Genomic DNA, 15,538 nt, shown 5'->3' with positions numbered 1-15,538 from the left:
TTTTTCTTTTCATCATTCTCTATACTTTTATGATCTAGTTGTTTCATTATGTTGGTTGGACACTGAGGCTTGCTTTCCATAAAAAATCATTTTCATGTTTAGGATTGACAATGTTCTTACTTTGGAAATATAAATTTTGTCCTAAATAGTTACTAGTTTGATTACTTTGTGAACCAATGGTCAAGGTACGATTTGTCATTAATTGGTTGTTCAACGCTAATTCATCTATAAAATTCGCATGACTAACGTTTTGATTATTGTCCTGAGAAGAATCTTGAAGCCATTGATTTTCATGATCACATCTAACATATGAATCGCTATAACACTCATTTTCAGTTTCATAACTTTCTGTATAATTTGAGTTCCGATGATCATAATAATATGGATATGGATATTGTTGATAACAATTTTGATAACCCCAATTATGTTGCGAATAGTAGTTATCTGAATTGCCATTCACATTTTGTTGATTTAAAAGATTTTGTGTATCCTTTGTTTTATCATTATTTTCACTAAGATTGTCAGTTTATTTATCCAATTCATTTTCAATCCTGCCTACAATAAATTTTGTGACTTTGTTTCTTACTTGTACTAGTAGTTCATCACTATTATCACTACGACTATTGATTCGAATTTTTCATTACGTAAGGAAAAATTATTTTGATTTTCTTCCAAGATAATAATTTTTCTATTCATTGTTTTTATTGTTTGTTCTAACTCTGTAATTCGTGCTTCAAGTTGGTGAAGATATTCAATAAGTTTGGTTTTCTCTTTTAGTTTTTCATTTACAGACAATTCTTTTAATTTCAAACTTTCTTCTTTTTCTTTAATTTTAATTCTAATTGACGTAATTCTTTCTGTCTCAACACACTGTTTCCATATTCCTTATCTTGATTTTCTTTAGATTTATCAGAAATGTTTTTGTCTACACAAACTGGAGTGGGACGAGGTGATGTAACCTTCTTCACTAAAGTTTCATTATTTAAATGTAAATTTTCACATATTTGACTATGTGTTGCTTCACAGCCTAAACACATTTTATTGTCTTTTCCCATACACTGCACATGATAAGATTGATCACAAACTTCACATATTTTTTCATCACTATTTAATAATTCTAAACATAAGGCACAAGTCCTTGGAAATTCCTCCAATAAAAGAGATTGAGCTAAAGTTACTTTAAGTATTACTTGATCTTTATCACAATTTTTGTCAATAGTAGGCAAATGTTTTATATATTGTTTTACTAAAGTTTCGGTTTCTACTTCATTTCCTTCTACAAAAGATTCTTCATTGACCATGTTAACCAAAGGTAAGTTGTCGCTATTGCATAATTGAATTTCAGTAGGAGAGTTAACAGACTTGCTTATCATCTATTGAATCGATGTCATATAGTGAACATATATAATGATTTGTGTCTAAATTATTCTCTAAAATGTTAATCATTTCACTTTTTAATTTCTCAGTGATAATGTATCCAATGATTTCCTCTACTACACCAAACACTTCTTCATAATCATTTTCTTTTACATCTTAAACATTCTTCAGGGTTCTTAATGTCATTACTACAAGCGTTTGTAACAGCTTTAGATGGATTAATCTTTGTATTATTTACTACAACTGATGAATTATGATCATTGTTAATTGATGACAGTAAAATATCACATTGTTCTTTAATTTTGGTATTGAGATGTTTATAATCTACATCATTACTCATCTGCGATGTAATTTTAGAAAGTTCATCTATAAATGACATGAAATGTTTCCCATCCACTTCAATACGACATGTTGTATTAAAAATGTTCACTCTATACAGTTGCTTTGAAGGATTGTTAATATCAGCAAAATGAAATTGACCTCTCTGATAATTTGTTTGATAAATCGAACCTCTCATGTACTGTTAATTTTTAAACTTTGACTTGAACTAAAGTACTGGTCAAAGCATGTATTAAATTGTAAAAATGCAGCTGTCGAAAACTGTATGATTAAATTCCCCCTTTTTAAAGTTGCTTGAATATCAATATCTCTATTTGCAGCTTCTTTAATTTTATTCAATGTTCTTTTCTCATTTAATACATAATTTCTAGTAGTTTGATTACTCCTGCTGGGTGTATATATTTTGGTTGGAACTAATTCTCTATTTGACCTTCTTGTCATTCTGAATTGCATTTATTAGTACTATTATCATAATAGGTTGTATCTACTCATAACAGTGATATTTTAATAAAAATGTTTAATTAAAACGATTGTCTTTCATAAAACTATTCTCTATATGTTAAAAATATTCACTGTTTAAAAGAACATTTTTTTTTAAATTTAAAAAAAAATTCTTTGTAAAACCAAAATGGCGACTATACGTCAGCTATTGTTCTTTGTCTCGTGTATCTCATTTTTCGAAAAATGGCAATATTTGGATTTTTCCTCTGCTAAAAAGTCATTCTGGGTTTTCGTTAGGTACTCAGGAGATAAATGTTCACACTAAGAACACTATTAAGTCTGTAAAATCTGTAAAATCTGTCAAATCTGTAAAAACTGTAAAAGTATCTCTTTCAACAAATTACACAACCGCCACCATGCACAACCTCCACCCAGTCATAAAGACTAGTGACGTCAATATTATTGATTCTTTAAAAGCTCCAAATCTACGGGAGATAACTCATGTTGACTATACAATATTGTTAGTGGCTATAAAAAATGCCAAACTATTATTTAATATATTCTTACCACTTGTGGAGTGAGTTTAACTGGTAAGGTTAACAGCACATCATCTTTCTATATAACTATATTAGTGGAGTCATGAACCCAAAATGTGAACATAAATACTCGGACCCGAATTATAAAAAATAAGCATATACAATATGACAAATATTCTTTACTCATTCATATTTGTACTTTATAAAAACTTCTCAATATAAAATTATTAATTTATATAAATGGAAACACTTTTCCGTCTTTTGTTTAGCACCGCCATTTATAAAATATAGACTATTCATGACAATAACCCAATAGTAATGTATGCAAATTAACAATCTAATTCTACCGTGACAAATAAACCGTAGATTATAAAATCATATTCTCGTAGCTTGATAAAAATACTCTTATGTACATCTTTCGCACTAGTTTTAAATGCATGCGATATGAGGAGAACGATACAAGAAAATAGAAACTTTAATAGAATGTTATTTACGTGAAAAATATAAATAATGTTAATAAAGAAGTGAACTTACAGTAATCAATAAATATGTCGTGTCCAAAGTAATAACAATAATAATAAGGTATACAGGTAACTAATGTGGTCAATATAAACGGGACTAATCGACTGTCATGGCTTCCGTCCCGTGAAAATCTACTAGGTCCAAAACAAAAGAAACTAAACTTGACCGCCAAATCCTAATAACCAATCAGATACAACGATTCAAGTAAATCCCCAAGAATATTCATAGACAAATAAAGTGCATATTACTATACACAAAATTAAGGTTTGCAAGTAATAATTTTAACTCAGATTCAATATTCAAAATATGTAAACTTTTATTATAAATATAGTAATTAAAAAGATGATTTTTAAAATATATAAAATGATCATAAAAATCACTCTGCTACATTCCCCCCGCTGTAGGAAAATGACTTCCACGTCATTCCTTGGATACCACATAGTCCTCGAGGTACTTCGGTGGTTGTCTGTTCCTCTGTGGTCTTGTTGACATAGGTGGATCTCGTGGTGGTGTCGGTAATATTCGTCTTCTTCGTGGTTGTTCTGGAGCTATGGTGGGTTCAGCTGCCCCATCTAGTGAAAGGTCTGTTGGCCCACTCTCATCTGGATCAATAGAAGTGTGTACTTCAGTAGTCTGAATAGTTGCTTCTTCTGTTTCCACATCACTCACAGGGGTTGATTCTGCAGCTCTATTGAAGTCCACAGGAAGAGCGTCCCCTCCTAAACCAGTTCCCTGCTGATCACTACTATCAGTTCCATCGTGGTCGTCACCAGTGATACCAAGAGTTCCTTCTTCATGTAGGTCCACATCTGGTACATCACTGGTAGTGTTGTCCTGTGTACTCTGATTAGGTATCCAATATACAAACTCCTACTCCGACTCCTCATCTGACTCCTTTTCAGTGGTCCTGTTGGCACTGTTCCCTTCAGATTTCGTCGATTCCTCAGGCTGTTTCTTTCCTCTCTGCCTGGGCACAGGACGTTTCCTTTCTTTATCTTTATCTATATCTGTAGGCAGATCTCCTATTGGCAAGAAAAGATTCCTGAATAGTGTCCTTTTTCATCCTTCTTTGTTCTCTTTCTGTACCTCGTATACCGGAGTTCCACAATAAGGTTGACTAATAATCCGGTACGGGTCATCTTCCCACCTATCTGCTAACTTGTGCTTTCCATCAAAAGCTAGTGTTTTGAGCAGAGTTCCTTTGACTTTATGGTTGTAATGTGACTTCTGACGTTTCTAGGCTGCAAAGATGTTTCTTGTTGATGTGTTATAGGCTTTGCGTAGTCTGTCTTGCATTTCCTCTACATACTTTGTTGTAACTGGTTAAACATCATCTCCAATACCAAAGGCGATATCTATAGGTAGCTTTGGCTGTCATCCGAACATCAGGAAGTATGGTGAGAATCCAGTTGACGTCTGACGTGTACAGTTGTAAGCATGGTCTAGACTAGCAACATGTGAATTCCAATCTTTCTTCTGAACGTTTTCTAAGGTACCAAGCATGCCAAGTAGTATTCTTTTGAAACGTTCAGTGATGCCATTGCCCATTGAATGATAAGGTGTTGTTCGTGACTTCGTCATACCAGTGATATTGCATAATTCCTTGATGATTTTAGAACCAAAATTGGCACCTTGATCGGAATGGATTCTTTCTGGCAGACCATAATGGACGACAAAGTTGTTGAAGAATGTGTCTGCAGTTGTTTTTGCTGTCTGGTTTCTTGTTGGTATTGCCAAGGCGTATCGTGTCAAGTGGTCTGTTATCACTAATACATTCTCAAATCCACCTTTAGATCTTTCAAGTGTGAGATAGTCCATACATAATAACTCAAGGGGTTGTGTGGTCTCGAAGTTGATGAGTGGCGCTCTGTGACTTACAGGTTGCTTTCGGCGAATACATCTGTCGCAGTTCGAGATACAGTTGTCAACATCTCGATTCATGCCAAACCAAACAAAACGGTCTCTAACCAATGAGACTGTTTTGTCTCTGCCTTGGTGTCCCATCTCATCGTGTAATGCTGTGAGTACTTTGGATATGCAGACTTTAGGTAATACCAGTTGCTTATGTTGTTCCCCATTGTAGTGGATGAGACGGTAAAGTACGCCATCGACCATTTTCAACTTGTCGTAGTTGTTGAAAAACCAAGTGTTCCATGGTATTCGCCACGGTAAATATGTTGCCATAAAGATAGTCATGGAATTTTTCTGTAATTGACCATTTCAGAGCAAGAAATTCTAACTTATGGACTAGATAGTTCTTCTCAGTCTTGCTAAGTTCTGTGCTGGCATAGGCAATGGCTCTTTTCTTTCCTTCTTGTTGTTGGTACAGTATTGCTCCAAGACCAAGCATAGATGCATCTGTGTGTAGTTCAAAAGGTTCCTTGTAGCGTGGATAACCAAGAATAGGTGGCATCGCTAGTTCACTTTTGAGCTTCTGGAAGGCATCTTCTTGTGGCTTTTCCCAAACCCCATGATGTTACTGTTGGCTTCTTAGGTTTTCGCTTACTGGACTTCTTTGGTGCAGGCAGCAAGTCTGTGAGCGGTCTTGCTATCTTGGTGAAGTCTTTGACAAACTTGGGGTGATAGCAAGGAAACGACGAACTTCTTCTGGCGTTGTGGGTCGAGGCCAGTTGCTAACTTTCTCTAATTTGTCTGGATCAGGTGAAATGCCATCTTTTGAGATTATGTGGCCGATGTACTTGACTTTGTCTTTGAAGAATGCAAATTTCTTGGGCGAAAGCTTCAAGTTGTGTTCTCGTAGTCGTTGTAATACCATCTGTAGCCTTTCAAGATGTTCTTCATACGTCTCGGAAAAGATGATCAAATCGTCAAGGTATATAAAGCATATATCTAGGTGAAGATCTCCAAGTATCTGCTCCATGAGACGTTGGTAGATTCCTGGACTGTTTACGAGGCCAAACGAAAGTCTGTTGAACTGGTAGAGACCAAGTGGACCGACTGTAAACGCTGTTCTAGCCTTGTGTGTCTCTTCAACCTCTACTTGGTGATAACCACTCTTCATGTCCATGACTGTATAATAGTTGTTTCCTCGATGTTACGTCGATAAAGGCGTCGATGATTTCTTCGCTTCTAGGAAGAGCATATAAGTCTTTTATAGTTAGCTGATTTAATTGCCTTTAGGCCACGCACATTCTGAGCTTGTTGTCTTTCTTTCTGACCAATACAACATTCGATGACCAAGGCGAATGCGAACGACGAATGATCCCAGCAGTTAGAAGTTGTTGAAGTGAGTTCTAACTTCGTCGAACAAGGCAGGTGGAATATGCCGGTATCGTTGTTTGAATGGTGTTTCGTCTATAAGTTCTCTATTTTATGCTGAACGGCGGTGATGTGGCCTATATCAGTATCTGAAGTGCTGAATACATCTCTGAATTAATGAAGAAGTTCTCTGGCTTTACGTAGTTGATCATCAGTAAGTGTGTCTGGGAATGTAGACTCATTCCATGCATATTGTTCAAAGTTGTCTGGTACATCAATGTCGGTGACTGAAACAGGCTGAAGTTCGCAAAGGATGGCGTTTCGCGAAAATGTCACTGTTCTGGTAGTTACATTGCTGATGTGTACTGGTATGATGATGTTGTTTCTATACTGATATGATACTTATGATGGAGCTATATCTAAGTCAGATGGTACAGCTGCTCTATCAGTTGACTGAAGAAGTCCACAAACTGGATGATACGGTAGTTCGTGGTCCATGTATCCCTTAAGAACGACATCTGTGTTAGGTGGTATGCGGATTGTCTTTCCTTCAGCACTCTTGACGATGGCAAGTCTGTTGCATCTCTTATGCAGTTCTCTATCTCTAAGTAGGAGACATCTAAATGTGATATATCAAGGTGTATGTAGATCTGCTGTCTGTAGAAAACGTAGCCCATATCGTTGTTTCACATCAGTCATAGCTGCTGTCAAAACGTTGGTTCCCAGAAGAAGTGGTACTTCTTGGTTGTAAGTACTATCTGGAACGACTAACAGTAAACATTGCTGAGGATTTGCTGATGTTGATGTGCCTGGTAATTGTAGATCTGCTGAGATGTAACTAAGGTATGGCATGTTCTGGCCATCTGCACACTCAATGTTAAGTATCTGGTTGAGTGCCTGGATAGGACTGTCAGCAAGGTACTTGTGATGGAACATCTTGCTAACTGTGCTAACTGTAGAACCAGTATCTAGTAGTGCTGATGCTTGAATTCCATTGATGACTACGGTAACTTCGTTAGAGCTGCTAAGTTGTCATTCTGTATCACCTGATGACTGTCGCTGCTGGTACGTCTTTGCTTCAGTGTTAATCTGCTGAAAGTTGCAGGCTTTTTTGAAGTGATCGAGTCTAACTCTGCAGGCAAAGGCATAGTGATATGGTTGTCCACATATGAAGCATATAACAGATGTTTTGTATGGTTGAGATACAGAAACAATGTAATAGATTTACCTCAAAACGAGAAATATTAGAAAATAAAATAAATGTTATATTTAAAATACAGCGTAACATTAACACTGTTGAAAAAATATCTCTATTGGTAAACAATAGCTCAGCTTTATTACTTAGACTGTCTTCCTCTTTCATATCAGAGTGTCTAGATATAAGGAATAGTGTAATAATATGATATATTAATATGTAACTTTTCATTCTATCATGATATATTAACATATAACTTTTCATTCTATCATGTCAATTAATATAATTATATATATGCAACAGGTCTTAACCATTTATTGTTAATGAGTTTGTGCCAATAAAATATTTGTATTTGTATAATTAATAGCCTAATTGACCTGGTAGATCTAATGAACCTGTCAGTGATATTTACCTTCTCATGTCTACAACATCCAAACAATTTGACAGTGGTGATAATGACACCTTCTTTAGTTTACGCCGTCGCCGATGCCACCGGATTGTAATCCTTATGTCTTCGACTTTACTTAGTCGCAGGCGAGATATTAAACCACATGGCCCTGACCAGATTTATAAAGAAATTCTTAGAGGTTGGTTCTCGTAACGTTAAAATTGGCTACTATGGCAACAGGAAAGTATTCATGCAATGACTTACAAGAAGAGGAACTTGAACGATATTTGCTAAATACCTTGTTCATTTACTTCGGACTGACCACTAAAGAAGTAAGAAGACTAGCATATGAATGTGCCAAAAAGTTCAGTATACAAATGCCGCAGCCTTGGATTGATAATAAGTGCATAGAGGTAGATTGGTTTGATCTATTTATGCGGTGACACCAAAATCTGTCAATAAGAACTCCAGCAGAAGTCACGAGTCTGTTTTAGCCCAATGAAAAAAAAATCTCGAAGAAACAAGATTGGTTGCATACGATTGATTTAAATATTTTATCGTGTATTATCATACGCATACGGGGTAGGTTGTGGCATGCGACAACATCCATCAAATCGCCAGCTGTGACTAAAGAAGTAGCCTTAGTGGATTAAAACCCTTTTTTAAAATGTGCACGAGATGTTAGTCTAGTTCGCTAGGTCTAGTGAGAAAACTGCATACAGTCGATTTGTATGTATAGACAAAAACATGAAAAGTGTCACATTCATCCCCGGTCTCCCCTACCTGAATTTATTTTTATTTATCTGGATAATTTAATTTTTAAGTTTGACTTTATGTCCGTAATGTTTTCCTTTATTGTAGCATATATCTTTTTTTTGTTAGTTTTTGTTCAATTTCGTAATTTCGTCCAAATACAGTACAGATTTGTGACATCATGTAATCCGTTACCATAGTTAAGTGTCCTTTAAAAATAGGTCACAAACCGAAATTGTTACTGACTGCGTCAGTAAATCGAAGTATTGACGTACTGTCTATTCGGATGACCTCAAGATATGTTGGTCAATGAATAAATGACACGATGAGCCGGATTTTTAACGTGTAAGTTCACAAACTAACAGTTCGCAGGAAGAAAAGGACACATTTCTGACTCCGAGCCGACCAGTCTGTGCTCTTACTCTTAAATGCCGCGTGTTTAGCGTTGAAACAGCAAATACAAATTTTAACGTCTTTGTTTGACCCGGTCGGGATTCGAACCAACGACCTCCCGCTCTCGAGGCGAACACACTCCCACGAGACCAACCAGGAGAGCAGTTGTATAGAATATAATACCAAAAACTCAAGTACAATAAACAATACAGTTTCACAGAATTCTCACAAATACTAAAGCGATCTAAAAGTATCTAATCTAAATAAGATGCGTTCAATGATATTGGAAACTACACGTAAATATCGATGGCCGACTTCAGAGTAGATTTCATGGATCAACGCTCTCTGCAAATTAAAAACTCATGCACCAATTATTTGAGGGGTCCGGATGTGGCCACCTGTTGTAAGGCTAAATTTCTGTCATTATTAAATATACCAGTGGTACTCCAAGTTTCACGTCCAACCTTAGTGTCGACCTCCTATTGCAAGACCTACCTATTGTATTTATAATTTATGTGTTCTCGTGCACGAAATATTTGCCACGTAAAGAAAACAACAATCAATCAACTTCAGAAAATATTGCATGTACATAGTACACGAAGACAAGATCTTGTAAAATGCTTAAAATGATTAAATCACTCAATAATAGTGCGAAAATATCTCATCTTTACAATTTTTGATCGAGCCACTCAAACCTACATAACTTGATGATAAGGATGTTACATTTAGGCTATTCAATACGATGTTATTCATTGAAGGTTACAGGCATAGTTTTTTTTATTTAAAAAAAAAAACAAAACAAAACAAGATTTATTAATTAATTGGACTGAACAGACAACCATAATTATTTTGCATTTGCATGTAACGTAGTGTAGAAAATTACAGAATCAAAATCTAAATGAACATTTACCTGAATATTGTGAGGACCTTATGCATCTAGGTCTGTTCGATTAGAAGTTGTGAAACAAGCTGTTTAAATAACTAATTGTTGGAAGAGTTTACTTACTGTTTTCATATGGTCTGGTCTTTACGAATCTATGTCATCATTACTGACAGATTAAAAACATTAAATATATATAACAAGATTTTTTTGTGCAGAACATTCATTGATCAGTTGTAAATGAGGTCTGTAAAGGGTTTTGATTTACTCATTTATAAAATAAAAAATCGTTGTTTTGAAAAGTTGGAATTCAAAAATATAAATATAACATACATGTCATGCATGTACTGTTTAAAAATCTTAAGAGAAACATTCTCCTACAGAATCTCTATTAATATGTTATTTCTCAACTCTTGACAGTGACATTTAAATATGTATATTGCTCGGCAAGCCTCGCATCTTTAAAATTGAATTGACTCTAAGAGAAATATTTTTTTCACAATTGATGCTGTGCTACAATGTATAAATAACACTATGTTTTTTTTTATATGATCAGCATACAAAGTCAAATAATCTATAAAATCCTCAATCTAAATAACTTTGTTAAATCTCAATACTGATGCAAAGTTTTTAGTGAACCAGAGTAAAAAATTTCTATTTAGATACTTTTTTTTTAATATAAATTAATTTAATTGAAGTCTAAATTTATACAAGACTGAGTTTGTTTTCATATGCTTTTTGAGATTATTTATACTAAGAAAGTGAAACAAGGACTTGTATCATTCCATCTATCAAAAGATTGTTTATGAGTAGAAAGCAATGTATAAGTTCCAAGTTTCAGAGGAAAGTGATTTATCAATAATTTTCTTCTTATCAGGGAAGTTTTCAAAATTTAACACCTGTAATTACTTGAAAAAATGCAATATTCAACCATTCCATGACTATATTCGCGAGGTTTGGCTAGCCACAAAACCAGGTTTAACCCACCATTTTTTTCTTAAAATGTCCTGTACCAAGTCAGGAAAATGGCCATTGTTATATTATAGTTCGTTTCTGTGTGTGTTACATTTTAATGTTGTGTTTCTGTTGTGTCGTAGTTCTCCTCTTATATTTAATGTGTTTCCCTCAGTTTTAGTTTGTAACCCGGATTTTTTTTTTTCAATCGATTTATGAATTTCGAACAGCGGTATACTACTGTTGCCTTTTTTTAATGTTACAAATGTGAAGGAACATGAAATATGGAATAGTTATTTAAGAAAGTGCCGAAATATAACTACAATCATTACTTTTACTCGCATATACTGTGTGAACTTGCAATTTCCTACGTTCGTGTACGGAGTTATCTCCCTTTGATCACCCTTTGCCACGAATAAGTTGACACAACTGCGTGTCCGGTAAATTTTGGGTCTATTATAACTAAATTATGAATCAAAAAATGGTTTTACTACATATTTTAAACCCCTTTATACGTTACCATTCTTATTTAAGAAATAATATATGGGATTTTCCGTGGACCTACGCAAATATTCAGAATTTTTTTTTCACTTCACTCGTCATTTTATAATACTTTTTCAACACTGTTTAGCAATAACTATATAGAATGATGAAGCATATTCAATCAAGATTTGACAACTTTTAAGTTTTATTCATGTACGAGTATAAATAAGACGGTACGAGTAAAAAAACCACGAGGCATGCACGTTTACAAAATAAATAATAGTCTTTTATTCAAAAGCAATACAGCTTATAGAATGTGCATATACAAAAATAATAGCATCAGTTATAAATTACATGTATGTTTTACAATTACAAACAGTTTGAATCATTGAATCATCGGCGTAGAATGACAACAAATAATATAAATAATGAAATATGAGCATTATATTATGAATAACGAATCTTATCAGCTAAATAAAGGTATTTACCTAGATTATTAAAGTCTTTAATGTTATGAACATGTGAATGGTTTTATATATTTTTTCCTTTTATCAAAATATTTGTCACATACTAAAATATAATGGTATTCATCTTCAATCAGTTTTTTATCACAAATATTACAAAATCTGTTTTCTCTTGCAATATTATAAAATCTACCGGTTTCAATGTTAAGGCAGTGTGCAGACAATCTATATCTTCAAATATATGGCTTATACACATAGTTTACAGGTTTTTGTAGGTAAAATTTTAAAGTATCTGGATAGTGTATATATCTATAAAATTAACACTTTGGTGACTCATTGAAAAAAGCATTCATTTCACTCACAAAACTACCTTGCAAAAACAAATCAATATTAATAACATTTTGGTGTAACCATACATCTTGACACCCATAACGAAAATTCAAAAAATATGTTTCTTATTTCACATGCCAAGTTTTGTTTGTCACGAGGTTTTCGCGTTTTAAAAAGCTTAGGTGAACTTTCTCAATATTGTCGGCTTTGTGATGTCCCCAGACTTCACAACTATAATTTAATATACTAGATACATATGTGTCAAAAAGAAATAACATTGTTTCATGGTTAAAACAATCGTCACATATTATACTATATAAACTAAATACTGCTTTTTTCTACCCTGGTTTGCTAACGTTTTCTGTGTACGTACAAAGTTACCATTGTATTTAAAAAGTATGTCAAGATATGTACATTCATCACATATTTCAATAGCAACACCATTTAAGTACCATTTTCAGTCGCTTTAACGTGGCCTAGCGATCTATTCCAAAACACAACAATTTTGGTTTTAGACAAGTTAATATTCAAATCATACTCTCTAGAATATATGTCTACACTGTCTATCATCTTTTGTAAACCTTCAATTAACGTAAACTCTGACCTTTTGACACGTGACCAATGTCTTGATATTAGAAGCCCCTTTGGCTGCTGATGCTGGTATACGTCATTCAGTGAAAAATTCATCCGCTTATTTTATGGGTACAAAACCGATTTAGACTATTTTCACCGACCGTGCGAGGGCTGTATAGCCAGTCAAGGTCGTAAAAAACTTCCATCATCAGACTATTTTCTAATCAAGAATAACCCGCGTAAACACAAATTAATGATTATTTTACTGATATATATTTCTCACGACAAAACATATTAATATTACAAATAAATGTTCTTAAACAAATATTTTCGTGAAATTTCATTGATACTATTAATATATATGAAGCAAATTAAAGAATGCTATTTTGCACTCGATAAAGTCAGCGCATAAATATTTATGTACAGGGTCGTTTCTGATGTCAATAAACAAAACAAACTTATTACTAGGGACCTGGATTCTGATGATTTAATACCAGTTTGAATAAGGAACTCTGAAATCACATTATCACATTCATAAATAACAGTTCTGTTTTATAACATGTATAAAACACAAGTATCTTAAATTACACATTATCACACTTTGTAATAATAGTAAAATACAATACTCTTATTACTGTGTACTACACTACGAAATATATAATGTATTCATTCAGTAATTTCGAATGTAACGTGTGCTTTGAAATTATATTGTGGTACATAATACAAGAATGTAACCCTTGGTTTTTTTAACGACCTTGACTACCCATGAGGGTCTTGCACTGTCGGCCCTGGCTTGCGCCTTTTTGGGCAATTAAATAATTTATTTTTACCTTATGGTAATTGATATAATTTTTGAATGACAAAAAGAAAAAATGAATAAATGAATTGATGAATAAAAATAAAATATAAAAATAAATAGAACTTAAATAAATAAAATAAAATAAAAATGAAATATTTTGATAAAGAACCAAAATTTGTATCCACCAAAAGCCGGAACAGGAGAAAAGGCCAGGCAAACGACAGCCAAGTAAAGAGCGGAAAAAATTGATATGCCGAATTGTGTATGTGAATTTAGTAGCCAAATATTTTGTATAAACCCAAATAGGCCTAAATATGTGTATGTGAATTTAAGAAAAAATAATTAGTATAAGGTCTTATATGTACATAAAAAAAATGAACAAGTAATAAAAATAAAATGAAATGAAAAAAAAAAGAAAACCAAAGGGTGAATGTATAATTTTGACTGCTTTGTGCTAACCTTCTGTTATTGGATGCCTTTAAAGTGCTAGTATACCGGAACGCTGTCCGCAGGAAGACAAACGCCCCACTTGTAACCCTTGATTATAAATTGTGTACTACATGATTTTTACTGGTATACTATCCGTACGGTTCAAAATTCATAGTTATACTTCTATCATTACAATGTATAATATAAGTCTACTATTCAATTCTTTATTACTTTAAGCACATTATGCTTATCAGTTCAATAAATACAAATACATTTCTATAACACAACATGACATAATACATCAGAGAAGCAAATAAATATCAAGTATTGACCAATAACAGTTTGGTCCTATGATTAAATGCATTAAACAAGAATTTACACAAATTACGCAAATCTTTTACATTTTCAGTGCTGAGAAGTTGCACTAATTTGAACGACGATGGACGTCTATAATAATAAGGTTTAATAAACTGTCTCCTTAAGTCTCTATAGCATTCACATTGTAAAACAAAATGGAATTCATCTTCAGTGATATTCAAAGTACAAAGAGTACACTTTCTATCTAACCTATTTACTCCATGATAACGGCCTACTTCAACAAACAAATTATGAGATGACAATCTAAGGCGAGTTAAATACACTCTAAAATTCATATGTTTGGTTAGATAATTCTGTAAACATACATTATTGACAATATATTTATATAAATAACACTTAGATGAAACGTTCAGTTGATCATTCAAAGTCTGTTTTGCTTGATCATATATCCTTGTTTTTACAAATAATAATAAATTTGTATCAATAATCAAATTGTCTTGGTTATACCAGATCTCATTTAAACCTAAGTTAAATAATAATTGTTGTAGTTGATAAATCCAACTGCTTCTAATATTACAGAAATTATACAGTTGTTCCCTGTAGCAGTTTTTAAGAATACTAATGAATATCAGCATTAAAACTTTTCCTTATTTTGTTTAATATGCCGCCATTTATGATCATTTATGAAATATCAATTATCTGTGTCAATAATCAAATAGCTATGCAAATTTTAGCACATACTTACAACTTCTCGTCCAATCAAATTGCTTATATTTGCCTTCTAATTTTCATAGTACATACTTTTTCTGTGTACTAAGTAACTACGCATGAATGACCACAAGGGTAAGATTTCATTGTATCGTAATCAAGATATTTAAAACAAAAATTGCCACTGGCTATTTTGAAATAGAATACTGTGTTCCAAATTAAATTGAATAGTTTGTAATTAGTTTTCACGTTGATTTTTAAATATCCTGCTATTAAAATCTTTGGAATTAAAAAATGTTTTTGACAATCGCAAATTTTATCATTTAAATAAAGGGTAATACATATGGTTCTTTATACCTTGATTAGAGTACAACGACATCTTATAATTATGATAATGTATCATCCATGCAATTACTTTGTACACAGAAAAGTGTGTA

This window comes from Mytilus californianus, unplaced genomic scaffold (assembly GCF_021869535.1).
Source record: "Mytilus californianus isolate M0D057914Y unplaced genomic scaffold, xbMytCali1.0.p SCAF_2, whole genome shotgun sequence".
NCBI classification, from domain to species: domain Eukaryota; kingdom Metazoa; phylum Mollusca; class Bivalvia; order Mytilida; family Mytilidae; genus Mytilus; species Mytilus californianus.
The sequence above is the reverse complement of the archived record's forward strand: the minus strand, read 5'-3'. Positions refer to the sequence as shown.